Consider the following 20,922-nt stretch of genomic DNA (forward strand, 5'->3'; position numbering starts at 1 on the left):
AAGCAATTGGTAACAGAAGCAGATCTGGGTTCCCCCCAACCATGGAGGGCAATACGTAGATGCCAAGAGGACGTAGAACCGTGAACCAGCAGAAGCCGTGAGTAATGTAAGCCACGAGGTAGAGAAAAGATATTTAGAGTGAGGTGGTTGGATGATAGCAGTTAAGCTGGACAAATGGAGAAAGAGAGTTGCTGAGTCACTGTAAGGTTGGAGAGTCAGTGAACACAGCTGCCCAGGAGTCAGCCTGGCAACCTGGGGCCCTCGTCACTGCTGCTGTATTGGTGCCTTTTAGTTCTGAGAACTGCCTCCCATGCCCTGTAGCACCTGCTGTCCTGCTCATCGGGGCCCCATGATGCCTGGCCATTGTAGCCCAGATTCCTGTTTTTCTTAATCCCGTGTGTAACATGCAGTAAATCCCCTAGCACTCGAAGTTGCCTTGACACACACAGGCCTTCTGGCACTCTTTGTATGTTTTAACTTTATGCACAATTCATAAGTCAAATCCTTCTTTTTGTAAAAAAAAAAAAAATTATTTATTTATTTTTGGCTGTGTTGGGTCTTTGTTGCTGCGCGTGGGCTTCCTCTAGTTGCAGAGAAAGGGGGCTACTCTTCTTTGCGGTGCAGGCTTCTCACTGCAGTGGCTTCTCTGGTTGTGGCACGTGGGCTCAGTAGTTGTGGCTCACGGGCTCTAGAGCACAGGCTCAGTAGTTGTGGCGCGTGGGCTTAGTTGCTCCATGGCATGTGAGATCTTCGCAGACCAGGGATCGAACCCGTGTCCCCTGCATTGGGAGGCAGATTCTCAACCACTGGGCCACCAGAGAAGCCCAGTCAAATCCTTCCTGTGATGGGTGTGAACATGGAAATGGAAGTGAAGCAAGCTGAATCTTGGCTTCTCATAGAAACAAAAGTAAAATAGGGAGATGATATTCTTACTTTGGGGCTTGATTTCTTTTTAGAGAAGTGACCCAAAGAAATGTATTTGTACAGTATTAAGCTTTCCAAATTGTTTATAAATTGACCAAGCAGGCCAACACAATAAAATACTATATAAAATTACACTTCACGTGATATGATCTCATAGAACCCTAGTCAAAGTTCTTATCTTCATACTTCTAGCCTTATTTTTACTATAAACTTCAGGAGACAAACACCAGAACAGTCACGAGTTGGGGAAATCTTTGTAGGCCTTTTTGAGTAGACTTTTAGAGAGACCTAACGACCCTCCATGTGCCCTAATGAAAAACTAATTCTGGAGCATCTGTTAAGCTGTTTTTGTTTGTTTTAATTTTCACTGCAGATTTTCTTGAAGCAAGTATAGGCTCAAGTTGTTGATTTTTTTTTTTTTTTGCCTTTGAAACTGAGACGTTTTATGTTTCCTTGAGCAGCTTTTTCATCAGCTTTAGAAGCTTCTCCCTCATCCTGGTGTGACGCAAGCCACAGCTATATTTATTTATTTATTTATTTATTTAACCAACAAAATGGATTTATTCAGAAGCAGAAAAGAATTGCAATTCAGGACACACAGCTATGGTGGACCATGTGCAAGTCCCCTAAAGCAAAGGAGAGGGAACTCTCTTATAGAGGAGAGGGAAAGCTGGGAGAGGCTGTTATAAACAAAAAGCCCAAACTGGGAGTTTGAAGTATAGTGGCTTTTCCTTGGCTGAGTTGTGACAGACTCTCATTGGCTCAGCACCACAGCTATATTTAAAATGCATGAATTACGCACAGAGACACTGGTTTGTTTCATCCTTAGGGTCTCCCAGCACACAGTTTTAACACAGCATTAATGAATTTGGCTCAAATGGGGGCTCGAAGGCTGAATTTGAATCTGAATCTACAAAGTTTAAATTCTTCGCTTTTCAACACACTCTGTAATTTGCCTCATAGCAGTAGATTACAAGGATCACTAGAGCATTCCTCTTTTGTAAGCCACTTAAGGGTTTAAGTATGTACTATGAACATGGTAAGAAATTTAAAACAAACGTGTATGACCCAATGCATAGTACTCCTTTGAAAGTTTTCCATTTTGTGATATGGAGGTGGAATGGGTACTCACTTGCACAAATGATGTTGGCAACGCTAAGGATATTTTTGAAACCATAGAAATGATTTAGTTGGAGGACTAACTAGCCAGGTGCTACCCTTCCTTTTGTGAGACAAACAATTCAATGATGTTTCTGTAAGTGCTTACTAATTGCTCTAAATAGGACATAAATTATTTCTGTTCTCTCTAGAGAAGGAGAGAAAGATCAAGTCTAGAAAGTTGGTATAAGAATTAGGACACTTGGAAAATGTTGTGAGCTACTACATCATATTCTTTGGTTCAGATCAAATTAGTAGAAAGGACACGAGAAAGCAAACAACCGAAGTCAATCAGATATTGAGGGCCTGACCCTATAAAGGACCAAGGCAGTTAGGACACATACTTGGAATAAGGGGCAAGGATGCCATTATCATTGAAAATTTAGTCACTAAAAGAATGAGTATGTGTTTTTTTTTTTTTTGCATTTGGTGATCACATATCTTTTTTATTAATTGAAATATATTTGGTGTACAATATTATATAATTTACAGGTATACAATATAGTGATTGTTTTTAAAGGTTATACTACATTTATAGTTATTATAAAATATTGGGTATATTTCTCATGTTGTAGCTTATTTTTTGCACAATAGTTTGTACCTCTTAATCCCCTACCCCAGCCCTTATATGTGGAATCTAAAAAATACAACAAACTAGTGAAGATAACAAAAACTAAGTATGGATTTTTTTTTTTTTTTCCACTCAACTCACAATTTTTTATCAGCTAGACTAGACCTAACATTAAAAAAAGGCAGTCTGGGTTTTTGGTTGGACTAACGGCATTTAACCTTCCCCCTCCCCCATCAGTGGGTTGGAAGAGGCCAGTTATGCCAAAAGTTAGTGGATTTGACAGTTTTATAGATTTCAAATGTTAAGTTTTCGTGGAATTGAGATGTGAATGTAGGAGCAGAGTTTTCTGAATCTGGATATGGAGTTGATGGAGATATTCCTTGGTGAGTAGCAGAAATTCCCCATGGACTTTATAAATCTGAAGCAGATAAAAGAAATAAACCAAACTTTATAGTTTTGACGAGTGACAAAATTTGTCAGGAAGAGCTAGATATTAAGTAATTAGCTTTTAAGAAGTGGAGCATAAATCATTAGCTGTGGAAATTGGAAGAGGATCAGAGACAATCATATCTGAGATACTGGCCTAAACTTGTACTGAAAAAATAAGGTTTTTGTTTTGTTTTTCTTATTTTTAAATCAAGGGAGATAAAGCTTGTAGAGCCCCACACTCCCAGGAACCCTGAGGTAAAGGGTACACATAATGAGGCAGGACACTTGGGATGAGAAGTGGCAGTTGCTTTGGCGTATGACTTGTTTCGCTGTCCTAGAATGACAAATATGGTGAAGAGAAGTGTCACAGCTGAGATATGAATAAGGCAGAAGGTTGGAGCTGAGAAGGGTGACAAACTAATGCACACAAAGGTTCATGCGTCACTACAACTATTGTACCTAGGTGTTCTGAACCTATGAGTTCAGGCTTCTGATTTTTTAAAATTCAGAAACATTCTAGTTATTACTTGTTACCATAGACAATAGTATAAGCCCAGGAGAATCGGGTAGTAGCCATTGCTTAGTCTTTTTTTATGCCACAGTGCCACCTCTAGGATTCTTACAGGAACTACATGCAGAAGTTACCAAATCTGTCGGAATCCTGTCTACACAGGATTAGAATCACAGGATTTCAGAGGTGATGGGACTTAAAGGTCATTCGAGGCAAGTTCTACCCAAAGCTTGAATCAAAAAAAAAAAAAAGATGAAAGAAAAAAAGAAAGAATATATATATCTCTTTGGCCACACAGTGCAGCTTGGGGGATCTTAGTTCCCCAACCAGGGATTGAACCCAGGCCCTCGACAGTGAGAGCGCAGAGTCCTAACCACTGGACTGCCAGGGAGTTCGCACTTTTACAATATATTTGATTAGTGGTTGTCTAAATTCTGCTCGAACCTCTTCAGAGGTTGGAAACACACTCTCATGAAGCAGTCATTCTATTCATGTGTTCACATACTTCTACTTCCCACTCTGGGCTTCACCACTTCCTTCTGCAGTACTGGGCCTCCTGGTCCTAGGCCTTTTCAGGGTTCTTAGAGATGAGCTGGCTTCATTCTCATTGGCATCCCTCTTTGCAAGCACTTTGGTGGTGGGTTTTGCCAAATCAGTTACTATTGGCTTTCCATCTTTCAAATTATTGCTTACATCTCCTCTTCTCTATTTCTCCTCTCCAATTCTCTTTGTTTTTGTGATTTTTAATTTTATTACAAATTATCTATTGTCATTTTGGTAGCTTCTGGAAGAGAGAAGAAATAAAAGCAAGAAGTAAAACCACCGTGTTTAATTGGAAGCCTAGTCATGTTTTTCTGATTCTGTTCTTATGCATCAAAAAATGTAAGTGTAGGGTTTTGCATTTATTCCAATTAAGATTTTTATTGTTAAATTTGGTTTGTTATAGGCTTTGGGTCCACACTCTTCCATTCAAGATATTTGGCTACCTCTCCAGCTGTCGAAGAAGAAAAGCAAGTCAGCTGTACACTCAGCTATTACTCAGTGAGCAGTTCAAGGCTGAAGACAGAATTCCGCGGTACCGCAGACTCTGGGCTGATACTGATTCATAATTAGCATCTGTCTTTGTGATCTCTGGGCCACATTCCTCCATCTTGTTCACAGGTGAGGGTCTCTGTCAAATGCTGAGCTCAAATGATAAAGCAGAGTGTCGACAGCTTTCTCTGATTTACTAATCTGGCAGAGTATGGATAAGAAAGGAAGTGCTGGGCTTCCCTGGTGGCGCAGTGGTTGAGAGTCCGCCTGCCGATGCAGGGGACACGGGTTCGTGCCCCGGTCTGGGAAGACCCCACATGCCGCAGAGCGGCTGGGCCCGTGAGCCATAGCCGCCGAGCCTGCGCGTCTGGAGCCTGTGTTCCGCAATGGGAGAGGCCACAACAGTGAGAGGCCCGGGTACAGCAAAAAAAAAAAAAAAAAAAGAAAGGAAGTGCTGTGAACTTATTAAATCTTGACTTGTCCTTCCTGACTCCTAGGCATGTTTAAGTGCTCTCCATTCCTCTCTCTGTGTTCAAAATTGTGTTTGATAACCTGTCTGAGAATTGTGTCATCCATCCCTGACCCAGTTTCTAAGATTCTTTTGAGATAACAAACAGTAGCTCATTTTATTGCCAAGTTCTTCCAGTAGTAGGCTGGGATGTAGTTTGTTAGTACCAGAAGGTTTACACTGAGGCAGTGAATCCAGGTGCTGTCTTGGAATCTCTCTACCAGTTTGGATTTTTAGGTCTCTCATCTGAATGCTTGTCCTACTGTTTTTTGTCCAATAATCTTTCTCCTTGTCAGAGATGGAAGATGGAAAATAGAAGAAATGTTCCATGAACTATGTATCTGCCCCTATTATCATTCCTTTACTTGCCTTGTTCTTATAACTCCTGTATAATCTCAAAATGTCATCTGTAACATTTGAAAGTTTATAGTAGGGCACTCGGGTTTACAAAGAACTGAGTTATTCAACATTTCTGATCTTTATTAAATGGCTTTTTATTGGGTTGGCATTATTGTAATCTATGCTTTGTAGGGTTTAGAGTGGAGATTTTGGCTTAGCAACTCATGATTTAAACTCACATTCAGGAAGAAACATGTTTCAAAATTCCTTATAGCTTTTTCTTAAATTATCTGCCTTTCCTACACATGGGATAGAATCTGAAGTTGTTTGGCTGGGCAAAGGGGGGTTGAATTTCTTCATTGTGCCCCTTTAGATCTGTTTTCCATCTTTCTCCATACTGGTCCCTGCCCTGTGAGGTTGTCCTGCATGGATTACATCAACGACGGCTATGTTTTCTGGCTTTCTTCAGGAGATGGGAGGGAGGGAGAGAGGTACATGGGGTCAGGGCATTCATTTTCTTCCCGTGAGGTTGCCAGAGGCCACTGTGTCCCTCAGCAGAATGTCATTGCTCTTGTCTAGGTGGCCCGCTCTGTACAACTCTCTCTCTTTCTGAAATGGAGCAGGACCCTGTGGGGCCCTCCTGGGTACAAATCCTTTCCATGTCCTCCTGTTTCTTCTTTGTAGGAAATAGGCTTCATTCACCTTTCTTGACCTTCCTTGAGTTCCAAAGGGCGATTCAAATTTGCTTATCAGGGAAGAGAATGCAGAAACAAAGAAGGAACAATCAAAAAACAATAGTGCAGCCTTGGGGCAGCATTCTAGTTCTTCCTCAAAGAAGATACATAAACAATACCTTTGAGGTCTGCAGGAACTAAGGCCGCCACTCAGATGGAGGATGGCAACTTCACCCTGAGCACAAGATTCCTGGAACACCGCCCTATTACCTCACCACCAACCAATCAGAAGAAAGTCTGCACACAGAGGAAGACTCTGACCCCTCCCCAAATGATTGACTTCCCTTTACAAAACTTTCTTGGTCAAGCAGAATCTTCTGAGTTGGTTTTTGGACATGAATCCACCTTGTCTGCAGGCTGCTGGCCTCCTCAATAAGGTGACCTTTCCTTTTCTTTCCAACCAACACTTGGCTTTCAAGTGTTGAGCAGCTGAACCTGAGTTTGGTAACATTTCTAGCTTCAGGCAAGCTCTCCTTCCCATTATTCCTTTGGGGATTGTGGCAGCTCTACTGCTTCTGTCTCTTACGGATCCCCTATGAGACAGAAAAGAAGAGGGCAGGGCATAACCATTAAAAGAATGACACAGCTGTTGAGAATATTATAAAAACTGGTTAGAACCAACTAGGCCCAAGAGAGTGGAAGATTCCACTTCCCATAGACCTTCAGCCTCATTATACGCTCATTGTAATACATCAGCTAAATGACAAATCCACAGCCACCTGTTCTCCTTGCTTGGGCTTTGCAACAAACCTTTCTCTGCTCCAAACTCTGATTTCTTTTTTCTTTTTCATCTTATTTCTTTCTTCCTTTCTATTTTTTTGAACTCCATGAAAACTATTTAAAGTACTTGTAAATATAATTGGTTCACCAGAAATAAATAGTTCTCATTTGCATGATATCATTACCTACAAATGAACAGAAACTAATGTATGGTCATTGTAAAAAACACAGATAACCCATAAGTAGAAAAAATCTCCCATAGTTTCACTCCCTGTTATTAATACATTGATATATTTCTATCTAGTACATTTTCTGAGCATAGGTATATATCTATCTTCTTTCCTTCCATCCTTCCCTCCCACCCTTCCTTCTCTCTTTTTAATTTAATTTAATTTAATTTATTTATTTTTGGCTCCTTTGGGTCTCCGTTGCTGCACGTGGGCTTTCTCTAGTTGCGGTGAGCAGGGGCTACTCTTCGTTGCGGAGCGTGGGCTTTTCATTGCGGTGGCTTCCCTTGTTGCAGAGCACGGGCTCTAGGCGCATGGGCTTCAGTAGTTGTAGCACGCGGGCTCAGTAGTTATGGCTCGTGGGCTCTAGAGCACGGGCTCAGTAGTTGTGGTGCATGGGCTTAGTTGCTCTGCAGCATCTTCCTGGACCGGGGATCAAACCTATGTCCCCTGCATTGGCAGGAGGATTCTTAACCACTGTGCCACCAGAGAAGTCCCCCTTCCTCCTCGCTTGCTGATCTCCTTTTAAAAATTTTTTTAGAAAATTATTTAATTATTTTTTATTGAAGTATAGTTTTGTTTTTGTTTTTGTTTTTGTTTTTAAATTTGGTTGTGCAGTGTAGCTTGTGGGATCCCTACCAGGGATCGAACCCGGGCCGCAGCAATGAGAGTGCTGAGTCCTAACCTCTGGACCATCAGGGAATTCTCAGAAGTATAGTTGATTTACAATATTGTGTTAATATCTGCTGTACACCAAAGTGACTCAGTTATACACACATATACATTCTTTTATACATTCTTTTCCATTATGGTTTATCCCAGGATATTGAATATAGTTTCCTGTGCTATACAGTAGGACCTTGCTGTTTATCCATTCTATATGTAAGAGTTTTTGCATCTACTAACCTAAACTCCCAGTCCATCCCTCCCCCACACCCTCCCCCTTGGCAACCACAAGTCCATTCTCTATGTCTGTGAGTCTGTTTCTGTTTGATAGATCAGTTCATTTGTTCCATCCTATTTCTGCTTGTCCCATAGTCCACCAAAATTTTTTAGCAAACCCTTATGTCCTGCATCATTTAGGTAATAACTATTTCCTCCCACCTCTCATAGAGAAAGTGTAATCCTTTAATTCACATTTGAAATCCCACCCTCTTTTTCCTCAGCAGCTTTGAGGCCCACATCCCTTCTCTCATGTCTCAGCCCATCATTTTTGAATGTGTATCCCCACCATGCTCTCTGCATGTCCAGGGAGAGTCTGTGATTTGTTAAAATGTCTGAGATTGGGTTGGCTGCCTTCGTTCTAAGACTGAGAGGACAAACGTGGTTTATTCAGGAGTAAAACGTTCTTTGAAGCCAGGGACATGAAGAGCCTTTGCAACATTCTTTTCAGAGTGGCTGGGTGGTTATCCCAAGCCCACGGAAATGAGGAAGGACAGGAAAAGAGTCTTCCAGCAGCTGAGATGGTGTCGGGAGCTCTGCTCCTTATCACATCAGCACACTCTCGTCCAGCTGAACTTTTCTGAAGACGGATTTCACAACATTTGCCACCTTAGAACTCAACACGTGTGTTATTTCCTGTCAGTTTAACTTCTCCAAACTTTTGTTTAACAATAACCAGAAATTCTCAGAAATAGGAGGATACTGCAAAGCTGCTCTTCCTTATCACCACCCTGTCATTTCCCTGGAGTTCCTGAAACAATACAAATGATAGCTCTTAGAAAACGCAAGAAGTCAGGATGGGGCAGGGGGCCCTCCCTGCATGGCCCCTCCATTTCTTTGTCAGCCCTCATGAGTCTATTATTTGACATTGTTAATGTATCCATCCCTCTTTGTGAGTGACATTTCCTAATTTTTTTTTTTTTCCAACAGAGCTTGTTCTGTATCCAGTGGCAGCTTAAAAAAAAAAAACAAAAAAAATAGTGAAGCTGCCTGGCTGGCAACCGCTGGGTTAGCTGGGCCAAGGAAAGAAGAGGTGATATCCTTGGAAGAAGGCAGCCCTTTCCCACCTCCTGGATCTCTAAGTGTAAACATATATCTTATTTTCTTTTTGGACTTGGAGGTTACTCTCTTGAGATAAGCAAAAAGAGATCCTCATTTGTTTGCCAAGCTCATGACCCTGCCTGAATTCTTGTAAATGACAACTTTGTTTATTAACAGAATAATGTATTTGAGAGTTAAAGTCTCATTTTATCCAACTTTCTGATTTTGCAGATTAGGAAAGAGACCCAGAGACATTAATAGATTTCCCCAATAACAATAACATTATTTTATATCACATAGCTCAAAAGTACCATTGCCTCCATTTTACCAAAGAGGAAAGGGATGATCAGAGAGATGAAGTGACTGATCCAGGGCAGCACAGAGGGTTGGTAACAGAGGCTGGACTTGAAGCCAAGTCTCCTGATTCCCTCTGTGATGCTCTTTGATGGACACCATGCAGCCTCTGGGCACGGGAGGGGACTTGGGAAATAGCTAGGTCTGCTGTCCAGAGCCCTGCTTTATTTTCCTGTTTATACTTGGTGATCCAGAACTCTACTAAAAAAGTATATGCATTAAAAAAAGTTAAATTGCATTTATTTGTTCTTTATTGGTAAAGCACATGGTATAAAATTCAAAGGGCACAAAAGGGCATACAGTAAAAAATGGTCTCCCTCATGCTTCTGTCCCCCAGCCATCTAGTTTCCCTCCCCAGTCTCATTTATGTCCATCAGATATGTGCTATGCCTGGATAAGCAAATATATATATATGTGTAAATATTAATTATATATATAATTTTTACAAAAAATGGAATTATATTCTACCCTGCTCTCCACCTTGCATTTTAAAAAATTTGAAGGGGAAGTGCAACATGGGGGTAGGGGAGTAAGAGGTACAAACTATTAGGTATAAAATAAGTAACAAGGATATATTGTACAACATGGGGAATATAGCCAATATTTTATAATAACTATAAATGGAGTATAACCTTTAAAAATTGTGAATCACTATATTGTACACCTGTGACTTGTATAATATTGTACAGCAACTATATTTCAATTAAAAAAAAGAATAAGCAGATTCTGGGATTAAAGATATTCAGTATGGTGTTATCCAATAAACCCAATGCAAAGAATTGTAAAAAAAGTTTTGTTTTAATTTATTAAAAAATCTGATAAATTTTGGATATTAATCCTTATCAGTGCACATAGAGCTGCCTCCTTCTTTTTAGTGGCTGCAAGTATTCTGTTGAATGGCTGTGCTATAATTTACTTATCTAGTCCTTGGTGGACATCAAGGTGGTTTCCATTCTTAGGCTATTGCTATGAATACAGTATATATGTTTTTGTTTTTTGTTCAAGGGTACCTAGCAGGGCTTGGCAATCTATAACCTGCGGGCCAAATTCAATGTGCCATTTGTTTTTTTAAATAAAGTTTTATTGCAACACAGCCATGCCCACTTGCTTACATAATGTTTGTTGGCTGCTTTCAGACTACAGCAGCAGAGCTGAGTAATTGCAGCAGTGATACCTGGCCTGGAGGCCTAAATTACTCACTACCTGTTCCTTTAAAGAAAAAGTTTGCTTGCCTCTATTAGATAAATTCCTGTTGGTGACATTGCTGGGTCAGGGGTTTTGCATTCACACTTGATAGCTCATAGCCCAGTTCTCTTTGTAAAGGTTGTACTAGTTTATTCTCCCACTGGCAGCACGTTTTCCCATGTTCATACCAAGGTATCGATAGTTCATTGAACTTTTTCATCTTTGTCAATCTGGTAGGTAGAAAACAGTATTTCCCTTGATTTGTTTTGCATTTCTCTGATTTTGAGTGAAATCAAGCATCTTTTCATGGTTGGAGGAGAGGGGAGCCTCTGAGGGAAAGAAAAATAAACGTGAATTAAATTATCAGTCTTAATTCTTAGACGTGAGCAACAGAACTTACCCCATGGAACGAACCCAGCAGAGACCCTGCTGCCACTGCCCACCTGGGGATCTTCAGGGCTCTCTTCCATTCTGCTCAGAACTAGCATTTTGAGCAGCGCCTGCTTCCTTGCGTTGCCCTATTCTGGGTTTATCATCCTGCACACTATGAGCAGCTGCTGGACAGGAAGGGTGAGTTCTGGTTTCTGTCCTGGGGAAGGGGAATTTACACTGGGGGAAATTCCTACACATGGGAAGGCTGTTTGAAAGGTGAGGGTCAGCCTCAAATAAACGCCCCCAAGTGCTACCCTGGGAGGGGGGGAGGGGAACCACCTTTCAATGGGAGGGGCAGAGAGGAACCGCTTCTCTTCCCCCTGGGAGATTAGGCGGTGCTGTCCTTGGGAACAGGTTCCTTGGTGGGGTGGTGTGTGAGAGCACGGGGATCCAGCAGTTTCTTACCAGATTCCAGAGAAGCATCTACTCCTCTTGCTGGTGGGGAGGTAAGCACTGAGGTCCAGATTCGCGGGTCCAAGTGACGCATTTGCGGGGCCTGTTTTTTCTCCTGTTTAGAACGGAGAGTGTTCCTTGATCTGGTGCTAGAGGCTGGTGCTGTGTTAGGGGGACGTTGAGAGATGCAAGGGTTAGGAGCTAACGGAGTCTCTACAGTTTGTCGAATTGAAATATAAATTGCTTTGAGAATAACGCTTTCTTCCAAAAAGATAGCAAGGTTCTAAAGTTTTGTGGCTAATGAAGTCGAAGAAAGACTCCTCAACAACTAGATATGGATCTTCCTCAACTTACAATGGGGTTATGTTGAAAATATCATTTGTTGAAATGCATTTTCAACAGCACAGCTTAGCCTAGACTACCTCAAAGGTGCTCAGAACACTTAACATTAGCCTATAGTCGGGCAAAATCTTCTAATCTCTCTTATAATAAAGTGTTAAATATCTCATGTAATTTATTGAATACTGCACTGAAAGTGAAAAACAGAATGGGTTTATGGGTACAGCATGGTTGTAAGTGTATTGATTGTGATCAGGGGCTGACTGGGCACTGAGCTTGCTGCCGCTGCCCAGCATCACTAGAGAGCATTGGGCCATATATCTCTAGCCCCAGAAAAGATCAAAATTGAAAACTCCCAATACAATTTCTACTGAATCGTGTATCTCTTGCTCACCATCGTAAAGTTGAAAAATCCTAAGTCGTGGACCGTTTGTGCTTAAAATGTGGTAAGTCAGTAACTACATTTAAACATGTAAAAATTAGATTTTTAAGTTCTCGGAGAGGAACTATTGGAAATGACTGTGCTGGAAATATGCTAAATTAATTATGGTAAATCCATTGAATGGATTAGTATGTGGCTGTTAAAAGAATCCATGTGTACAGATCCATGTATACTGATACAGAATGTCTTTCAAAAAAATCGATATGGAAAAAAAAATCCATATGAGACTTCCCTGGTGGTCCAGTAGTTAAGACTTCATGCTTCCAATGCAGGGGGCCCGTGTTTCATCCCTGGTCAGGGAACTAGATCCCACACACTGCAACGAAGATCTCGAGTGCACAGCCAAATAAACAAACAAACAAATATATATATATATATATATATATTTAAAAAAAGCAAAAAATCGATAAATAGAAAAGTCAAGGTAAGGGACGGTGAGTGAGTGCCTTGAGTCAGGATTTCTGAAAGCAGAGACTGAGACAGGGATTCCTGGGCTTTTAGGGGGGATTGCTCCCAGGGGCACGAGGGATGGTGTAGTGCAGGGGATAAAACTAAGGGGATGGTCTTTTTTAAAACAAACAAACAAGCAAACAAATAAATAAATTTATTTTTGGCTGCATTGGGTCTTTGTTGCTGCGCATGGGTTTTCTCTAGTTGCGGCGAGCAGGGGCTACTTTTCGTTGCGGTGCGCAGGCTTCTTATTGTGGTGGCTTCTCTTGTTGTGGATCATGGGCTCTAGGCAAGTGGGCTTCAGTAGTTGTGGCACATGGGCTCAGTAGTTGTGGCTTGTGGGCTCTAGAATGCAGGCTCAGTAGTTGTGGTGCACAGGCTTAGTTGCTCTGCAGCACGTGGGATCTTCCCGGACCAGGGCTCGAACCCGTGTCTCCTGCATTGGCAGGTGGATTCTTAACCACTGCACCACCAGGGAAGCCCTAAGGGGATGGTCTTAATGGATATCATCTTTAGCCTGATCCCACGTGGAGCTTTGGAGCTTGAATTGCACTAGGAGTCAGCCAACAATTGGTACCCCAGTGTTGGCTGGGCATGCCACAGTGTGGGCATGGGGAGGACGATTCCCTGTAGAAGGGGGCAGCCGTGAACCATTAACCACCAACACTCACAGCAGCCGGAAGATGGATGCACTGGTTGTACAGGGGATCTGGGCAGAGCTCCAGCAGCACCCACTGCAGAAGGCCTGATGCCATTTGTGGGAAAGGATAGATACGGACATATACATGATTGCACATGCACAAGAACCATAAGAGCAGAGGCTCTTATCCTAGAGCCCAGGGATCCCTAAGGCGTTCCTGGGTAGAATCATATTTCATTGTAATTGGTTTCCTTTATAATCCTCTGTACTTCATTTTACCTACTTTCAAACATTATTCTGAGAAGGGCATCCATAGTTTTCAGCAGAGAGCTAAGGGGTCCATGGTACACACACAAATAAAGAGGTTCAGGAAGGGGGTAACAGTATTTGCCTTCTCGAGGTGACAGAGAGGCAGATACTAGGGAGCTGGGGTCAGGAATGGGAGAGAGATTTCCCATTCCTTGTATCCCTTTTTGTATTGATACTATTGGAATTTTTGCTGTGTGTGTGTATTATATTTTAATAAGATAAGAGGAAACAGAAAATGTATTTTAAAAAGTAACCTAGCACTCCAAAGAATTGGGGAAGAAAAGAGGAAGAGCAGATATGGGGGAAAGTATCCCTCAAATGAACCCAATTTATTCTGGGTTCTCTTTTTACTCTCATTTCCTGGGTTGTTTTTTCTGTTTTATGCCGTTTCTCTGATTGCTTGCTTTCCTCTTCAAAAAGCCCTTCCTTTATCTCTGATGCCTGCATTTGATCTTGAGCTGTTTTTGTGCACTTGATGGAACCTTGCATAGTTATCCTTTACTAATTTTTGCCCAACTCCTAATCAAATGACAACTAAAATGTAAAATCATTTCTTAGCATCTATGCATATATTTACAAAAGAGACTAGTCTGCACAATATTTTCATGGGTCAAAAGCATGCTTTTAGATGAAAATATTTCTATAAGGAGAAAAAATTGGGGGATTGTTTCAAACTCAAGATTCTTTGAGGTTTTCAATCAGGACAGATTTAAGGCCATTAGATGCCTCCTCTTCACAATATATTTCCCAAATCTCAAGATTTACTAAATTCTACCTCTCAGGATTTTAAAATGAATGTGCACTCTCCACCACTTTTGTTGCCAAGGGAGCTCACATCTGCCCTGGAAAACCTTCCCGTGGAGCATGTTGGCAGAGATAAATGACTGAGAGTATAAGGGATTCTGTAATAATAGTGCAATTTGGCTAAAGGGTGACATCATCGTTTTACTGTCATATCTGCCATTCTAAGTAACAGTAAGTTCAGCCTAGCTAGAGAATGAATTACAAGGAGAGAATACTGGCAAAGTGGGATAAAACATAAAAAATGGGAAATAAAATGAAAAAGAAGGTAGCTTTGAATATATCCAGTCCATAGATATTTTTTTCTTATGTAAGGTTTTGATTTAATTACCACATCATATTTTGCCATCATGTTGGATTATGTGGAAAGATGCAAAGCTTCTTTCCTAATGGCTGGTTTGCTGTATATACATACACAGGTACCACCAGAGTATAAAGAGGGACAGTGGAATTGATTTTAGTCTTTAAAGGGCACATTTAAATCATGGTAGATGAAATGCCTTTATCATTTCAATCCACTCACTGTGAGTCCACATGCCTCACTGGTAACACTTGAAGGAGGGTTTGCTGGGTTTTATTTGGATACCGAGAGAAGAATGTCACCATCCTTTATGCTGGTGAACCCCAGACACAGTTTTCTTCTGGGGAGAAACAGTATGTGATTGTGTATTGGTTCTTTGGGGGACAGGGTCAGTATTAACTCATTGCTTTTTTTTTTTTCCTTTTTAATAAACAGCTTTATTGAGATAGAATTCACATACCAAAATATTGTTTCTATTTGCTAATTTTTAAAATCTCCCTGTCATCTAATATCTCCTTGTCTTCTAATGTTCACAGGCATCAGATGAATTTCTGCAAAGGCACTGATGATGGCTTTGAGGAATAAATATTGCAGACGGATCAAATCAAAGAATCAAATTTCAAAGCTGGATTAAGAGTCATGGAAAAGAAGGAGAAGCAGAAATGAGGGAAAAAGAGAAGTACAAAAGTAAAATGAGCAGTTGATTATTGAAAAGAAAATCTGCTGTTTGAATAAAGACCAAAGGGCTTTCATTGTCAGTTTCCCACATGGCTGTGTCTTTTTTGAGCAGCACGTCCCAAGATCAAGAAACCAGAAACAGACTTTAGACTTTAACTAATTAGCAGTAATGAAAATTTACTAAACATCAGCAACAAAGTTACTAGGCAATTTCATATCTAAAGCGTGTTGGCATATATCACAGGTAAAATGTTTTCAGAAACATCATTTTTAACATAGGATCTTATTTGCAGAAGCTATTTTCATGACCTAGGGAACAAACGGTTCATTGAAAAAGAACTTTGCTGATCTGGTTTCAAAGAATTCTATGATATGAAAAATTCCGTGGAACAGATGGAATCAGAAGTCCCTGAACAGAGAACAGGCATATTCAGTAATGAAAATGTTCTTTTGATATAGCATTATGTTTTATGTTCAAAAGTATTAGTATGTGAGGAACTCAGGCAGGAGCAGAAAAGAGGAATTAGGAATAATACCTTATAGGTGAATAGGCTTTATGCTTTCCAAAATACTCAGACCCCACCAAAGCCCAGTAGCAAGTATTATCCTCCTTTTACTGGTGAAAAACATGCTTCTAAGAAAGATGTATTAGGAACTTCCTTGGTGGTGCAGTGGTTAAGAATCTGCCTGCCAGCACAGGGGACATGGGTTTGAGCCCTGGTCCAGGAAGTTCCCACATGCCATGGAGCAACTAAGCCCGTGAGCCACAATTACTGAGCCTGCATGCCACAACTACTGAAGACCACGCTCCTAGAGCCTGTGCTCTGCAACAAGAGAAGCCACTGCGATGAGAAGCCCACACACCACAACGAAGAGTAGCCCCCGCTCGCCACAACTAGAGAAAGCCCATGTGCAGCAATGAAGACCCAATGTAGCCAAAAATAAATAAATAAATAAATAAAAAGGATATGTTATAAGTGACAGAAAATCCAACTTAAACTGGCTTAAACAGTAAAAGGTATGTCTTTGTGTGTGTGTGTGTGTGTGTGTGTGTGTGAGTGTGTTTTGGCTCACAGAATTGAAAAGTCCAGTAAAGCAACTATACTCCAATAAAAATTAATAAAGAAAAAAAGAAAGAGAAGTCCAGAACAGGAACTAGCTTTAAGTGTGTCTTGAAAGAGATGTTCAGTTGATAACATCCAATTTACCAACATACCAATGTTCAGTTGATGACATCCAATGTCAAGGGTCCAATTTCTCTTGACAGTTCCCAGTTTGTTTTCTCTAATATATTGTTTTCTTCTCAGATGGGGTTTCCCTGTGAGGTGGCAAGATGGCTGTTAACAGCTCTAAGCTTATACTCTCAGTCTAAATCCAGGTGGCCAAAAGAGAGTTTCTCTTTCTCACAGTCCCAGTAAAAGTCTAGACATTGTGTCTCACTGGCTCTCATTGCATCACCTGTCCATTCCTTAGCCAGTCACTGTGACCATGTAATAGGGAAGAACAGATCTGACTCCACATTGGTTCTGTTTCTTTTACTTTAACCTTTGTATTCTATTGCTTTTGCTACAAGTTAAGAATGTTGCCTATAGCCTAAAATATACAGGATAACCCATTCTCAAGGCTCTGACCTTTAAAGGTATAACTCTCTTCCATTCATACACAGATAAAAAGTTGCAGAACAACAACAACAAAAAAAGTTGCAGAACAGAGAATAATATTTGTCTTGTTGTCACTAATCATTAGAGAAATGCAAATCAAAACTACAATGAGGGCTTCCCTGGTGGCGCAGTGGTTGGGGGTCCGCCTGCTGATGCAGGGGACGCGGGTTTGCGCCCCAGTCGGGGAGGATCCTGCATGCCGCGGAGCGGCTGTGCCCGTGAGTCACGGCCACTGGGCCTGCGTGTCCGGGGCCTGTGCTCCGCAACGGGAGAGGCCACAACAGTGAGAGGCCTGCATACTGCAAAAACAAACAAAACAAAAAACAGTAGAAAGTCTGCAAACAATAAATGCTGGAGAGGGTGTGGAGCAAAGGGAACACTCTTGCACTGTCGGTGGGAATGTAAATTGATACAGCCACTATGGAGAACAGTATGGAGCTTCCTTAAAAAACTAAAAATAGAACTACCATACGACCCAGCAATCCCACTACTGGGCATATACCCTGAGAAAACCATAATTCAAAAAGAGTCATGTACCACAGTGTTCACTGCAGCACTATTTACAGTTGCCAGGGCATGGAAGCAACCTAACTGTCCATTGACAGAGAAATGGATAAAGATGTGGCACATATATACAATGGAATATTACTCAGCCATAAAAAGAAACAAAATTGAGTTATTGGTAGTGAGGTGGATGGACGTAGAGTCTGTCATACAGAGTGAAGTAAGTCAGAAAGAGAAAAACAAATACCGTATGCTAACACATATATATGGAATCTAAAAAAAAAAAAAAAGGTTCTGATGAACCTAGGGGCAGGACAGGAATAAAGACGCAGACGTAGAGAATGGACTTGAGGACACGGGGAGGGGGAAGGGTAAGCTGGGACGAAGTGAGAGAGTGGCATGGACTTATAAATACTACCAAATGTAAAATAGCTAGTGGGAAGCAGCCCCATAGCACAGGGAGATCAACTTGGTGCTTTGTGACCACCTAGAGGGGTGGGATAGGGAGGGTGAGAGGGAGACGCAAGAGGGAGGATATATGGGGATATATATATATATATATAACTGATTCGCTTTGTTATACAGCAGAAACTAACACACCATTGTAAGGCAACTATATAGTATAAAAGAAGCCTGAATTCTAACTCAGGTGTGATGGTTCTTTGGAACACTAGTCCTCTGTGTTCTTGGTCTGCTGGCTTTCCAAACAAAGTGGCTATTCCTTATCCCAACAACTCGACTCTTGATTTATTGGCCTGTTGTGTGGCGAGTAGTATGGGCTTGGACTCAGTGACAGCCAGAAGGATATGGTCCTCGGATTAGCCAGCTTTGAGGCAATAACTCATGGACTTAATTCATGGGGAGGGGGCAGAGATGGCTCTCCACAGGTGAAGGGGGGCATTCCCTTTCCTCATTTTATTGAGATATAATTTATATGTAACAATTACTGAGTTTTGTGTCTCCTGTGCAGTCTGTTAAACAGCTTCAAAGAGACATCATCCACATCATTTTGTCTGTGAATGGTGCCCCTGAGAGTTGTGCAACTTAGAGAGCAGGCTGATTTAATGTTAATCTGATATTGACATGATTTTTTTTTTTTTTTTTGCAACCAGAGTCTAGACTTTTTGAGGGTAAGGGTTATATTTTGATACATTTTGTGTCCTTATACACAGTGTTTAACGTGCTGATTTTCCCTTAATCAAAATTCAGGAAGTAATTGAATTATTGAAATAGCTTTCCTGGTAAGATTATTAAATTAACTTGTACACTGTTATGGGAGCAGCTGGAAACTGTTTCCTTATCCATCACAATGAGGGACTGGAGAGGAGGATGGAGATTCCATTTTTTAAAAATAGATCTATTGGGCTTCCCTGGTGGCGCAGTGGTTGAGAGTCCGCCTGCCGATGCAGGGGACACGGGTTGGTAAGATCCCACATGCCACGGAGCGGCTGGCCCCGTGAGCCATGGCCGCTGAGCCTGCGCGTCTGGAGCCTTGCTCCACAATGGGAGAGGCCACAGCAGTGAGAGGCCCGTGTACCAAAAAAAAAAAAAAAAAAAAAAAAAAAAAACCAACAAAAAACCCCAAAGTAGATCTATTTATTTATTTATTTATTTATTTATTTTATTTTTGACAGCATTGGGTGTTCGTTGCTGTGCTCAGGCTTTCTCTAGTTGCGGTGAGTTGGGGCTACCCTTCGTTGCGGTGCCTGGGCTTCTCATTGCGGTGGCTTCTCTTGTTGCAGAGCACGGGCTCTAGGAGTGTGGGTTTCAGTAGTTGTGGCTCACGGGCTCCAGAGAGCAGGCTTAGCAGTTGTGGCGCATGGGCTTAGTTGCTCCGGGACATGTGGGATCCTCCCGGCCCAGGGCTCGAACCTGTGTCCCCTGTATTGGCAGGCGGATTCTTAACCACTGCGCCACCAGGGAAGCCCTGGAGAATCCATTTTTATAAAGCTCTCCAGGTGGTTCTCTTCAGAGCATTTAAAAATTTTTGTCTCAGTATTTCAGCACATGAATATCAGGAAGCAGGTTGACTGACATAAAACTCTTCCATGTACCACAAATAGCCAGGAAGTGATATTAAAGCCAAGGCCCATTAGAAATCTCTGTAGAATACAATACAACTATACAAACTCAAAAAGAGCAAAATCAATAAGAATTAAAATGGAAGAGAAAGAGTTTGGTTAAATCATTATGTTTAGGTTAGGTAACCGAGATTCGCTGCATTAAAAATGGCTCCAGAACTGAGCGGCTTAAAATGACAATCATTTATTATCTCTAATTGTATGGGTTGCCTGGGCTAAGCTGGGTGTTTTCTCAGCTCCACATGATGTAACAGCAGTCATTCATGCAGCTGCATTCACCTGAGAGCTTGGCTGGGGCTGGAAAATCTGAGATGGCCTCTTGTGGTTGAAAGCCTCTCTCCTTGTGCTGTCTCATCATTCAGTAGTCTAGCCCTAACTTCATTACAGCATGATGCCTGGCTTCTCAGAGAGGGAAGCAGAAGCTGCCAGTTCTCTTAACTGGGCTTAGATGTCCCAGGATGTTTCTTCTGCTACATCTATTGGACAAGTGACAGGGCCAGCCCAGATTCTAGGGAGAGGAGGAGGGGAAACAGAGTCTACCCCTCAATGTAAGGAGTGGGTACAGGGAGGGGAGACATTGTTGGTGACTGTATTTGGGTACTGTCTACCATACATACTCATAGTAACATCTGGCATACACAGTAAGAAGTGGCTATACCTTTGAGACATCTAAACTTAAGTCTAAAAACAACTACAGGGGAATTCCCTGGTGGGCCAGTGGTTAGGGCTCGGAACTTTCACTACCATGGGCCTGGGTTCGGTCCCTGGTTGGGGAACTAAGATCCCGCAAGCTGCACAGCATGGCCAAAAATAAATAAATAAATAAATAAATAAATAAAATAAAATAAAAATAAAAACAATTACAAGATCCATACAAGAGAATATTATTCACCAATAAAGAGGAGTGGAATACTGATACATGCTACAATATGGATAAAACCTCGAAAACATCATGTTAAATGAAAGAAGCCAGACACAAAGACTACATATTGTATGATTATATACATATGGATGATTCTATTTATATGAAATGTCCAGAAAAGGCAACTCTAAGGAGGCAAAAAGTAGATCAGTGGTTGTCTGCGGCTGGAGGTGAGAATGGGGATTAATTATCAATGGGCATGAGAAGTCTTACTGGGGTGATAAAAATGCTCTAAAACTAGATTATGATGAGGGTTACACAATTCAGTACATTTACTAAAAATCATTGAATTGT

The 20,922-nt window shown here is 41.4% G+C and overlaps 1 non-coding gene across 1 annotated transcript; it reads right to left on the minus strand.

Moving 5' to 3' along the window:
* Positions 1–7,784: 7,784 nt before the first annotated feature.
* On the minus strand, positions 7,785–7,855 carry TRNAE-CUC (transfer RNA glutamic acid (anticodon CUC)). Its single transcript has one exon. It is a non-coding gene; the product is annotated as a tRNA-Glu (tRNA).
* Between the last annotated feature and the right edge of the window lie 13,067 nt (positions 7,856–20,922).

Source organism: Lipotes vexillifer, unplaced genomic scaffold, assembly GCF_000442215.2.
Source record: "Lipotes vexillifer unplaced genomic scaffold, Lipotes_vexillifer_v1.1 scaffold241, whole genome shotgun sequence".
NCBI classification, from domain to species: Eukaryota; Metazoa; Chordata; class Mammalia; order Artiodactyla; family Lipotidae; genus Lipotes; species Lipotes vexillifer.